The sequence below is a fragment of the Oncorhynchus keta genome, chromosome 3 (assembly GCF_023373465.1).
Source record: "Oncorhynchus keta strain PuntledgeMale-10-30-2019 chromosome 3, Oket_V2, whole genome shotgun sequence".
Taxonomy (NCBI): Eukaryota; Metazoa; Chordata; class Actinopteri; order Salmoniformes; family Salmonidae; genus Oncorhynchus; species Oncorhynchus keta.
Genome location: NC_068423.1, coordinates 29931267 through 29944309, shown reverse-complemented (window position 1 = coordinate 29944309; position 13043 = coordinate 29931267).

Genomic DNA, 13043 nt, shown 5'->3' with positions numbered 1-13043 from the left:
TATGTTATATGTTAGTTGATTGGACAGTAATATGTGTCTCTATGTTACATGTTAGTTGATTGGACAGTAATGTCTGTCTCTATGTTACATGTTAGTTGATTGGACAGTAATATGTGTCTCTGTGTTACATGTTAGTTGATTGGACAGTAATATGTGTCTCTGTGTTACATGTTAGTTGATTGGACAGTAATATGTGTCTCTGTGTTACATGTTAGTTGATTGGACAGTAATATGTCTCTGTGTTACATGTTAGTTGATTGGACAGTAATATGTGTCTCTATGTTACATGTTAGTTGATTGGACAGTAATGTCTGTCTCTATGTTACATGTTAGTTGATTGGACAGTAATATGTCTCTATGTTACATGTTAGTTGATTGGACAGTAATATGTCTCTATGTTACATGTTAGTTGATTGGACAGTAATATGTGTCTCTATGTTACATGTTAGTTGATTGGACAGTAATGTCTGTCTCTATGTTACATGTTAGTTGATTGGACAGTAATATGTCTCTATGTTACATGTTAGTTGATTGGACAGTAATATGTCTCTATGTTACATGTTAGTTGATTGGACAGTAATGTGTGTCTCTATGTTACATGTTAGTTGATTGGACAGTAATATGTGTCTCTATGTTACATGTTAGTTGATTGGACAGTAATGTGTGTCTCTATGTTACATGTTAGTTGATTGGACAGTAATATGTCTCTGTGTTACATGTTAGTTGATTGGACAGTAATATGTCTCTGTGTTACATGTTAGTTGATTGGACAGTAATATGTGTCTCTATGTTACATGTTAGTTGATTGGACAGTAATATGTCTCTATGTTACATGTTAGTTGATTGGACAGTAATATGTCTCTATGTTACATGTTAGTTGATTGGACAGTAATGTGTGTCTCTGTGTTACATGTTAGTTGATTGGACAGTAATGTGTGTCTCTGTGTTACATGTTAGTTGATTGGACAGTAATGTGTGTCTCTATGTTACATGTTAGTTGATTGGACAGTAATGTGTGTCTCTATGTTACATGTTAGTTGATTGGACAGTAATGTGTGTCTCTATGTTACATGTTAGTTGATTGGACAGTAATGTGTGTCTCTATGTTACATGTTAGTTGATTGGACAGTAATGTGTGTCTCTGTGTTACATGTTAGTTGATTGGACAGTAATGTGTGTCTCTGTGTTACATGTTAGTTGATTGGACAGTAATGTGTGTCTCTATGTTACATGTTAGTTGATTGGACAGTAATGTGTGTCTCTATGTTACATGTTAGTTGATTGGACAGTAATATGTCTCTGTGTTACATGTTAGTTGATTGGACAGTAATGTGTGTCTCTATGTTACATGTTAGTTGATTGGACAGTAATCTGTCTCTATGTTACATGTTAGTTGATTGGACAGTAATGTGTCTCTATGTTACATGTTAGTTGATTGGACAGTAATGTGTGTCTCTGTGTTACATGTTAGTTGATTGGACAGTAATGTGTGTCTCTGTGTTACATGTTAGTTGATTGGACAGTAATGTGTGTCTCTATGTTACATGTTAGTTGATTGGAACTAAAAATGGCTGCTGTATTCTCTCTCCCTTCAAACAGTGTGATACTATCAAACTTTAATTCAGTATAAGCTTAGGTAGGGAACACGTTCATCCCCTACAGTCGCTCTTACATCAAGCTTTTATGACGTTGTCTCCTGTTTTTCTCTCCTATAGATCCCACATGGAGATGGTGTTTTTCTCTCCTATAGATCCTAAATGGAGATGGTGTTTTTCTCTCCTATAGATCCCACATGGAGATGGTGTTTTTCTCTCCTATAGATCCTAAATGGAGATGGTGTTTTTCTCTCCTATAGATCCTACATGGAGATGGTGTTTTTCTCTCCTATAGATCCTAAATGGAGATGGTGTTTTTCTCTCCTATAGATCCTACATGGAGATGGTGTTTTTCTCTCCTATAGATCCTACATGGAGATGGTGTTTTTCTCTCCTATAGATCCTACATGGAGATGGTGTTTTTCTCTCCTATAGATCCTACATGGAGATGGTGTTTTTCTCTCCTATAGATCCTACATGGAGATGGTGTTTTTCTCTCCTATAGATCCTACATGGAGATGGTGTTTTTCTCTCCTATAGATCCCACATGGAGATGGTGTTTTTCTCTCCTATAGATCCCACATGGAGATGGTGTTTTTCTCTCCTATAGATCCCACATGGAGATGGTGTTTTTCTCTCCTATAGATCCTAAATGGAGATGGTGTTTTTCTCTCCTATAGATCCTACATGGAGATGGTGTTTTTCTCTCCTATAGATCCCACATGGAGATGGTGTTTTTCTCTCCTATAGATCCTACATGGAGATGGTGTTTTTCTCTCCTATAGATCCCACATGGAGATGGTGTTTTTCTCTCCTATAGATCCTACATGGAGATGGTGTTTTTCTCTCCTATAGATCCTACATGGAGATGGTGTTTTTCTCTCCTATAGATCCCACATGGAGATGGTGTTTTTCTCTCCTTCAGATCCCACATGGAGATGGTGTTTTTCTCTCCTATAGATCCCACATGGAGATGGTGTTTTTCTCTCCTTCAGATCCTAAATGGAGATGGTGTTTTTCTCTCCTATAGATCCCACATGGAGATGGTGTTTTTCTCTCCTTTAGATCCTAAATGGAGATGGTGTTTTTCTCTCCTATAGATCCTACATGGAGATGGTGTTTTTCTCTCCTATAGATCCCACATGGAGATGGTGTTTTTCTCTCCTATAGATCCTACATGGAGATGGTGTTTTTCTCTCCTATAGATCCTAAATGGAGATGGTGTTTTTCTCTCCTATAGATCCTACATGGAGATGGTGTTTTTCTCTCCTATAGATCCTAAATGGAGATGGTGTTTTTCTCTCCTATAGATCCTACATGGAGATGGTGTTTTTCTCTGTAGATCCTACATGGAGATGGTGTTTTTCTCTCCTATAGATCCTACATGGAGATGGTGTTTTTCTCTCCTATAGATCCTAAATGGAGATGGTGTTTTCTCTCCTATAGATCCACATGGAGATGGTGTTTTTCTCTCCTATAGATCCCACATGGAGATGGTGTTTTTCTCTCCTATAGATCCTACATGGAGATGGTGTTTTTCTCTCCTATAGATCCTACATGGAGATGGTGTTTTTCTCTCCTATAGATCCTACATGGAGATGGTGTTTTTCTCTCCTTCAGATCCTACATGGAGATGGTGTTTTTCTCTCCTATAGATCCTACATGGAGATGGTGTTTTTCTCTCCTATAGATCCTACATGGAGATGGTGTTTTTCTCTCCTATAGATCCCACATGGAGATGGTGTTTTTCTCTCCTATAGATCCTACATGGAGATGGTGTTTTTCTCTCCTATAGATCCTACATGGAGATGGTGTTTTTCTCTCCTTCAGATCCTACATGGAGATGGTGTTTTTCTCTCCTATAGATCCTACATGGAGATGGTGTTTTTCTCTCCTATAGATCCTACATGGAGATGGTGTTTTTCTCTCCTATAGATCCTACATGGAGATGGTGTTTTTCTCTCCTATAGATCCTACATGGAGATGGTGTTTTTCTCTCCTATAGATCCTACATGGAGATGGTGTTTTTCTCTCCTATAGATCCCACATGGAGATGGTGTTTTTCTCTCCTATAGATCCTAAATGGAGATGGTGTTTTTCTCTCCTATAGATCCTACATGGAGATGGTGTTTTTCTCTCCTTTAGATCCTACATGGAGATGGTGTTTTTCTCTCCTATAGATCCTACATGGAGATGGTGTTTTTCTCTCCTATAGATCCCACATGGAGATGGTGTTTTTCTCTCCTATAGATCCTAAATGGAGATGGTGTTTTTCTCTCCTATAGATCCCACATGGAGATGGTGTTTTTCTCTCCTATAGATCCCACATGGAGATGGTGTTTTTCTCTCCTATAGATCCTACATGGAGATGGTGTTTTTCTCTCCTATAGATCCCACATGGAGATGGTGTTTTTCTCTCCTATAGATCCTAAATGGAGATGGTGTTTTCTCTCCTATAGATCCTACATGGAGATGGTGTTTTTCTCTCCTATAGATCCTACATGGAGATGGTGTTTTTCTCTCCTATAGATCCTACATGGAGATGGTGTTTTTCTCTCCTATAGATCCTAAATGGTAACTGAGCTAAACGACTACCGCCCCGTAGCACTCACTTCCGTCATCATGAAGTGCTTTGAGAGACTAGTCAAGGACCATATCACCTCCACCCTACCTGACACCCTAGACCCACTCCAATTTGCTTACCGCCCAAATAGGTCCACAGACGATGCAATCTCAACCACACTGCACACTGCCCTAACCCACCTGGACAAGAGGAATACCTATGTGAGAATGCTGTTTCGACTACAGCTCGGCATTCAACACCATAGTACCCTCCAAGCTCGTCATCAAGCTCGAGACCCTGGGTCTCGACCCCGCCCTGTGCAACTGGGTACTGGACTTCCTGACGGATCCCCCAGGTGGTGAGGGTAGGCAACAACATCTCCTCCCCGCTGATCCTCAACACGGGGGCCCCACAAGGGTGCGTTTGAGCCCTCTCCTGTACTCCCTGTTCACCCACGACTGCGTGGCCACGCACGCCTCCAACTCAATCATCAAGTTTGCGGACGACACAAAAGTGGTAGGCTTGATTACCAACAACGACGAGACGGCCTACAGGGAGGAGGTGAGGGCCCTCGGAGTGTGGTGTCAGGAAAATAACCTCACACTCAACGTCAACAAAACTAAGGAGATGATTGTGGACTTCAGGAAACAGCAGAGGGAACACCCCCTATCCACATCGATGGAACAGTAGTGGAGAGGGTAGCTAGTTTTAAGTTCCTCGGCATACACATCACAGACAAACTGAATTGGTCCACTCACACTGACAGCGTCGTGAAGAAGGCGCAGCAGCGCCTATTCAACCTCAGGAGGCTGAAGAAATTCGGCTTGTCACCAAAAGCACTCACAAACTTCTACAGATGCACAATCGAGAGCATCCTGGCGGGCTGTATCACCGCCTGGTACGGCAACTGCTCCGCCCTCAACCGTAAGGCTCTCCAGAGGGTAGTGAGGACTGCACAACGCATCACCGGGGCAAACTACCTGCCCTCCAGGACACCTACACCACCCGTTGTTACAGGAAGGCCATAAAGATCATCAAGGACATCAACCACCGAACCACTGCCTGTTCACCCCGCTATCATCCAGAAGGCGAGGTCAGTACAGGTGCATCAAAGCTGGGACCGAGAGACTGAAAAACAGCTTCTATCTCAAGGCCATCAGACTGTTAAACAGCCACCACTAACAGTGAGTGGCTGCTGCCAACACACTGTCATTGACACTGACCCAACTCCAGCCATTTTAATAATGGGAATTGATGGGAATTATGTAATATATATCACTAGCCACTTTAAACAATGCTACCTTATATAATGTTACTTACCCTACATTATTCATCTCATATGCATATGTATATACTGTACTCTACATCATCGACTGCATCCTTATGTAACACATGTATCACTAGCCACTTTAACTATGCCACTTTGTTTACTTTGTCTACACACTCATCTCATATGTATATACTGTACTCGATACCATCTACTGTATGCTGCTCTGTACCATCACTCATTCATATATCCTTATGTACATATTCCTTATCCCCTTACACTGTGTATAAGACAGTAGTTTTGGAATTGTTAGTTAGATTACTTGTTGGTTATCACTGCATTGTCGGAACTAGAAGCACAAGCATTTCGCTACACTCGCATTTAACATCTGCTAACCATGTGTATGTGACAAATAAAATTTGATTTGATTTGATTTGATTTGATTTGAGATTGTGTTTTTCTCTCCTATAGATCCCACATGGAGATGGTGTTTTTCTCTCCTATAGATCCTAAATGGAGATGGTGTTTTTCTCTCCTATAGATCCTACATGGAGATGGTGTTTTTCTCTCCTATAGATCCTACATGGAGATGGTGTTTTTCTCTCCTATAGATCCCACATGGAGATGGTGTTTTTCTCTCCTATAGATCCTACATGGAGATGGTGTTTTTCTCTCCTATAGATCCTACATGGAGATGGTGTTTTTCTCTCCTATAGATCCTACATGGAGATGGTGTTTTTCTCTCCTATAGATCCCACATGGAGATGGTGTTTTTCTCTCCTATAGATCCTACATGGAGATGGTGTTTTTCTCTCCTATAGATCCTACATGGAGATGGTGTTTTTCTCTCCTATAGATCCTACATGGAGATGGTGTTTTTCTCTCCTATAGATCCCACATGGAGATGGTGTTTTTCTCTCCTATAGATCCTACATGGAGATGGTGTTTTTCTCTCCTATAGATCCCACATGGAGATGGTGTTTTTCTCTCCTTCAGATCCCACATGGAGATGGTGTTTTTCTCTCCTATAGATCCTAAATGGAGATGGTGTTTTTCTCTCCTATAGATCCTAAATGGAGATGGTGTTTTTCTCTCCTATAGATCCCACATGGAGATGGTGTTTTTCTCTCCTTTAGAACCTACATTGTGTTTTGTTGTTATCTTAGTGAGTTCTGCTTTCATGCCTCTTGACAGGCAACACACACACACACACACACACACACACACACACACACACACTTATCTTAACTCACAACTCACATACACCATTACCACCTTGGCAACCAAAACTTACTGAACAAAAAATATAAACGCAACATGCAACAATTTCAAAGATTTTACTGAGTTACAGTTCATATGAGGAAATCAATCAATTGAAATCAATTCATTAGGTCCTAATCTATCGATTTCACATGACTGGGAATACAAAATATGCATCTGTTGGTCACAGACACCTTATTAAAAAAAAAAAGGTAGGGTCGTGGATCAGAAAACCAGTCAGTATCTGGTGTGACCACTTGCCTCATGCAGCGAGACACACATCTCCTTCACATAGAGTTGATCAGGCTGTTGATTGTGGCCTGTAGAATGTTGGTCCCACTCCTATTCAATGGCTGTGAAGTTGATGGATATTGGCGGGAACTGGTACTCGTCGATCCAGAGCATCCCAAACATGCTCAAATGGGTGACATGTCTGGACTGGGACATTTTCAGGAATTGTGTACATATCCTCGCGGCATGGGGCCGTGCATTATCATGCTGAAACAGGAGGTGATGGCAGCGGATGAATGGCAGGACAATGGGCCTCAGGATCTCGTCAAGGTATCTCTGTGCATTCACATTGCCATCGATAAAATGCAATGGTGCTCGTCCACAAGACGCCATACACACTGTCTGCCATCTGCCCGGTACAGTTGTAACCAGGATTCATCCATGAAGAGCACACTTCTCCAGCATGCCAGTGGCCATCGCATAATAAGACCAGAACTGCTGTCAGGTCAAGACCCTGGCGAGGATTACGAACACACATATGAGTTTCTCTGAGATGGTTTCTGACAGTTTGTACAGGGATTCTTCGGTTGCGCAAACCCACAGTTTCATCAACTGTCCAGGTGGCTGGTCTCAGACGATCCAGCAGGTGAAGAAGCAGGATGTGGAGGTCCTGGGCTGGCATGGTTACATGTGGTCTGCAGTTGTGAGGGAGGTTGGACGTACTGCCAAGTTCTCTAAAACTATGTTGGACGTGGCTTATGGTAGAGAAATTAATATTCAACTAAATGACAACAGCTCTGGTGGACATTCCTGCCGTCAGGAATGTAGTCCACTACCCTGGTCAACAGTAGTCCACTACCCTATCGACCCTGGTCAACAGTAGTCCACTACCCTGGTCAACAGTAGTCCACTACCCTGTTCAACAGTAGTCCACTACCCTGGTCAACAGTAGTCTACTACCCTGGTCAACAGTAGTCCACTACCCTGGTCAACAGTAGTCTACTATATTGAGAATAGTTTGCCCTTTGAGACAAGCATCTTGTTTTGAATCATTTATTAATGTGATGTGGGGTATTAAAACGAGGTCACCCAGGCCTGATGAAGAAATTATGTGATTTATTGACCCCCCAGGGGTTAACAGTTTAAATAAATATTCTCCCTCCTCAGCCACTCCCGTCTGTATTATGACCCCTAACAGCGCAGAATACCTGGGAGTACAGCCACAGCCATGTATAATTCATGGATTTGTGTCCATTTTAGAAGGCATGAGGTAGAAACTATGGCCCCTCCTACAGAACACATGACAAGAGGGAAAGGCCACGCGTTCATTGAAGGAAGAAAGATTACCGGTTAACTCTGATGACATGAACCACACTTGAACTGTGAGTACTGCCAAGAGTAAATCTACCATTCGAACTACAATTTATGAACACTTGCCAACCAAAAAAACAACAACATTTATTTGTTATACTGTTAGGCACCGCTACCTCAGCTGAGAGTCGTTTTCCGTCAGAGTAACCTGTGCTGGAAGTGTTTTGTTATTTTCTAATAACCAATTTCATGCAAGTGACTGACTGAACGTGCTTGGGAGAAATCTTCACTGTAGTATTTCCAATTTGACAGGACGCCCAGACCCATGTTTTGAGAACGATATCTCAGTTTCAAGGTCTCCGCTTGGAGAGAAGAAGTCTCGTTATTGGTCTGTCACATGCTTGAACCTGTATTGTATTTGTCACATGAATGATAGATAATGAATAAGCTAAATCAGCTAAATCAGCTAAATCAGTCTGTTTATATTTGAGAACTAACGGGACTGCCCCGGTAGAGCTCCTGATCGACATGTATACATTTTTTTTTTTTTTTTACCTTTATTTAACTAGGCAAGTCAGTTAAGAACAAATTCTTATTTTCAATGACGGCCTAGGAACAGTGGGTTAACTGCCTGTTCAGGGGCAGAACGACAGATTTGTACCTTGTCAGCTCGGGGATTTGAACTTGCAACCTTCCGGTTGCTAGTCCAACACTCTAACCACTAGGCTACCGTGCCTAACCACTAGGCTACCCTGGCTGAAACCTCTCCAACGCGCTGATATTAAATAATAAATCATTTAAAGATTGACTTTGGGTGTCCCTGTGTAAAAATGTCCATGACAAACCCTCTCAAGTTTCACTGTTTGTGTTGTTGTTCACATTAATACATCTGTTGTCTAGTTTATGTCTCTTTCTTTTTTTAATGCAGGAGTTTGTTTTCAACTCACTCAATATTGTTAGCCTGAATGCTCGGGGTTTGAGAGATCTTACAAAAAGGAAAGCCTTATTTTTGTACTTCTTCAGGAAAACTAATTTGCATGAAAGTGACTTGAAATTTTGGAATCAAACCACATCAATTGACCCAGATGTTGTTTTATATTTTGGACTTCTGTAAAGCCTTTGATAGAATTGAATATTAATCTCTCTTTCGGTCTCTTAAACTTTTTTGTTGTTTTGGTTTGCATGTTTTACAAAGATAAAAATAGTTACGTGATATTAAATCTTAATACAATCCAGATAGAAGTGTACGACAGAGATGCCAAATTTCGCTGTTTTTTATTCATTTTGACAGTGGAATGAATATTTCAAATCTGCATGATTTATTTATGATTTATTATTTATTTATTTATTTTAACAGAGAAAATTACATTTCCCAACTGGCTCATGATACTACTGTCCTTAATTCTACCACTGCATTCTCTATTACATCTGGATTCAAAACTTAACATTTCAAAATTAGAAAAAAATTCAGGTTTATATGACTCTGATGATAAAGAAATATAAATATTCCCGTAAAGGACTTATGTAGGAATACATCGATCGAAAAGAAAAACACTTACCCAGAGAAAATATGAATTTCTCTCCAAAAAATTAAGAAAACAAGGAATATATTTAATAAGGGATATTTCTATATTTAGCAGAGTGCTTCTGGGACTGTCTCGCTTTGTGTACTCATTATCTTTCTTTGTTTAATTCCCTCTACTTGAGATCATCAAGACCTTTCTTGACGCGCAAACTAAAAATGTCAGTCCTCTCAAACAAAAGATCTGCAGCAGGTCTGTAAGTGTTGGATGTTGTTGAGATAAATAACAAGATCAATTGGTTGAAAAGACATTTGGAATCAATACAGAATCAATTTGATATTTCATTCCAAACGATGTGTTTAATAAGTTGGGAGGTCTTCAATTTTTACTAAAATGTCAAATCAAATGTTTGAATAAAAAAAATATATATATATTTGTCACATGCGCCTAATACATGTGTAGTCCTTACTGTGAAATGGTTACTTACAAGCTATTAACCGACAATGCAGTTTAAGAAATAGAGTTAAAGAAAATATTTACTAAATAAACTAAAGTACAAAAATGTAATCAATAGTAACTCAAGAAACTAACAATAACGAGGCTATATACAGTTAGTTGAGGTAATGTATACATGTAGGTAGGGGTAAAGTGACTATGCATAGATATACAGGGGGTACCGGTGTGGGGTACAGGTTAGTTGAGGTAATGTATACATGGGGGTAAAGTGACTATGCATAGATATACAGGGGGTACCGGTGCAGGGGTACAGGTTAGTTGAGGTAATGTATACATGTAGGTAGGGGTTTGGTGACTATGCATAGATATACAGGGGGTACCGGTGCAGGGTACAGGTTAGTTGAGGTAATGTATACATGGGGGTAAAGTGACTATGCATAGATATACAGGGGGTACCGGTGCAGGGTACAGGTTAGTTGAGGTAATGTATACATGGGGGTAAAGTGACTATAGCTACTAAACAGTGAGCAGCAGTGTAAAAACAAAAGGGGGGGGGGGTTAATGTAAACTGTCCGGGTGACCAATTGATTCATTGTTCATCAGTCTTATTGCGTAGGGGTAGAAGCTGTTAATTAACATCTTAATGTATAGGGGACGCTTGGGTCCCAATTGGCCAAAAAGTGCAAAAATGCAGGTTTAAAATTCTTATTTTATTTAACTAGGCAAGTCAGTTAAGAACAAATTCTTATTTTCAATGACGGTCTAGGAACAGTGGGTTAACTGGTCTAGGAACAGTGGGTTAACTGGTCTAGGAACAGTGGGTTAACTGGTCTAGGAACAGTGGGTTAACTGGCCTAGGAACAGTGGGTTAACTGGTCTAGGAACAGTGGGTTAACTGGTCTAGGAACAGTGGGTTAACTGGTCTAGGAACAGTGGGTTAACTGGTCTAGGAACAGCGGGTTAGCTGGTCTAGGAACAGTGGGTTAACTGGTCTAGGAACAGTGGGTTAACTGGTCTAGGAACAGTGGGTTAACTGGTCTAGGAACAGTGGGTTAACTGGCCTAGGAACAGTGGGTTAACTGGTCTAGGAACAGTGGGTTAACTGGTCTAGGAACAGTGGGTTAACTGGTCTAGGAACAGTGGGTTAACTGGTCTAGGAACAGTGGGTTAACTGGTCTAGGAACAGTGGGTTAACTGGTCTAGGAACAGTGGGTTAACTGGTCTAGGAACAGTGGGTTAACTGGTCTAGGAACAGTGGGTTAACTGGTCTAGGAACAGTCGGTTAACTGGTCTAGGAACAGTGGGTTAACTGGTCTAGGAACAGCGGGTTAACTGGTCTAGGAACAGTGGGTTAACTGGTCTAGGAACAGTGGGTTAACTGGTCTAGGAACAGTGGGTTAACTGGTGTAGGAGCAGTGGGTTAGCTGGTCTAGGAACAGTGGGTTAACTGGTCTAGGAACAGTGGGTTAACTGGTCTAGGAACAGTGGGTTAACTGGTCTAGGAACAGTGGGTTAACTGGTCTAGGAACAGTGGGTTAGCTGGTCTAGGAACAGTGGGTTGCTGGTCTAGGAACAGTGGGTTAACTGGTCTAGGAACAGTGGGTTAACTGGTCTAGGAACAGTGGGTTAACTGGTCTAGGAACAGTGGGTTAACTGGTCTAGGAACAGTGGGTTAACTGGTCTAGGAACAGTGGGTTAACTGGTCTAGGAACAGTGGGTTAACTGGTCTAGGAACAGTGGGTTAACTGGTCTAGGAACAGTGGGTTAACTGGTCTAGGAACAGTGGGTTAACTGGTCTAGGAACAGTGGGTTAACTGGTCTAGGAACAGTGGGTTAACTGGTCTAGGAACAGTGGGTTAACTGGTCTAGGAACAGTGGGTTAACTGGTCTAGGAACAGTGGGTTAACTGGTCTAGGAACAGTCGGTTAACTGGTCTAGGGAACAGTGGGTTAACTGGTCTAGGAACAGTCGGTTAACTGGTCTAGGAACAGTGGGTTAACTGGTCTAGGAACAGCGGGTTAACTGGTCTAGGAACAGTGGGTTAACTGGTCTAGGAACAGTGGGTTAACTGGTCTAGGAACAGTGGGTTAACTGGTGTAGGAGCAGTGGGTTAGCTGGTCTAGGAACAGTGGGTTAACTGGTCTAGGAACAGTGGGTTAACTGGTCTAGGAACAGTGGGTTAACTGGTCTAGGAACAGTGGGTTAACTGGTCTAGGAACAGTGGGTTAGCTGGTCTAGGAACAGTGGGTTAGCTGGTCTAGGAACAGTGGGTTAACTGGTCTAGGAACAGTGGGTTAACTGGTCTAGGAACAGTGGGTTAACTGGTCTAGGAACAGTGGGTTAACTGGTCTAGGAACAGTGGGTTAACTGGTCTAGGAACAGTGGGTTAACTGGTCTAGGAACAGTGGGTTAACTGGTCTAGGAACAGTGGGTTAACTGGTCTAGGAACAGTGGGTTAACTGGTCTAGGAACAGTGGGTTAACTGGCCTAGACTTAATGACGGTGTTGGAGTTGTGCTGGGCCGTCATTGGTGAACAGGGACTGTTGGTGAACAGGGACTGTTGGTGAACAGGGACCATTTTAAGAAATGATCTATCAGTAAGACATCACACGGAAAACATCAGAATGAAAAGAACTGAGATAAAAAGAAGGACACACTTCAAAACACAAAACACACACACACACAACACACACACACACACACACACACACACACACACACACACACACACACACACACACACACACACACACACACACACGCAAACACACACACACACACACACACACACACACACACACACACACACACACACACACACACTTCAAAAAACACA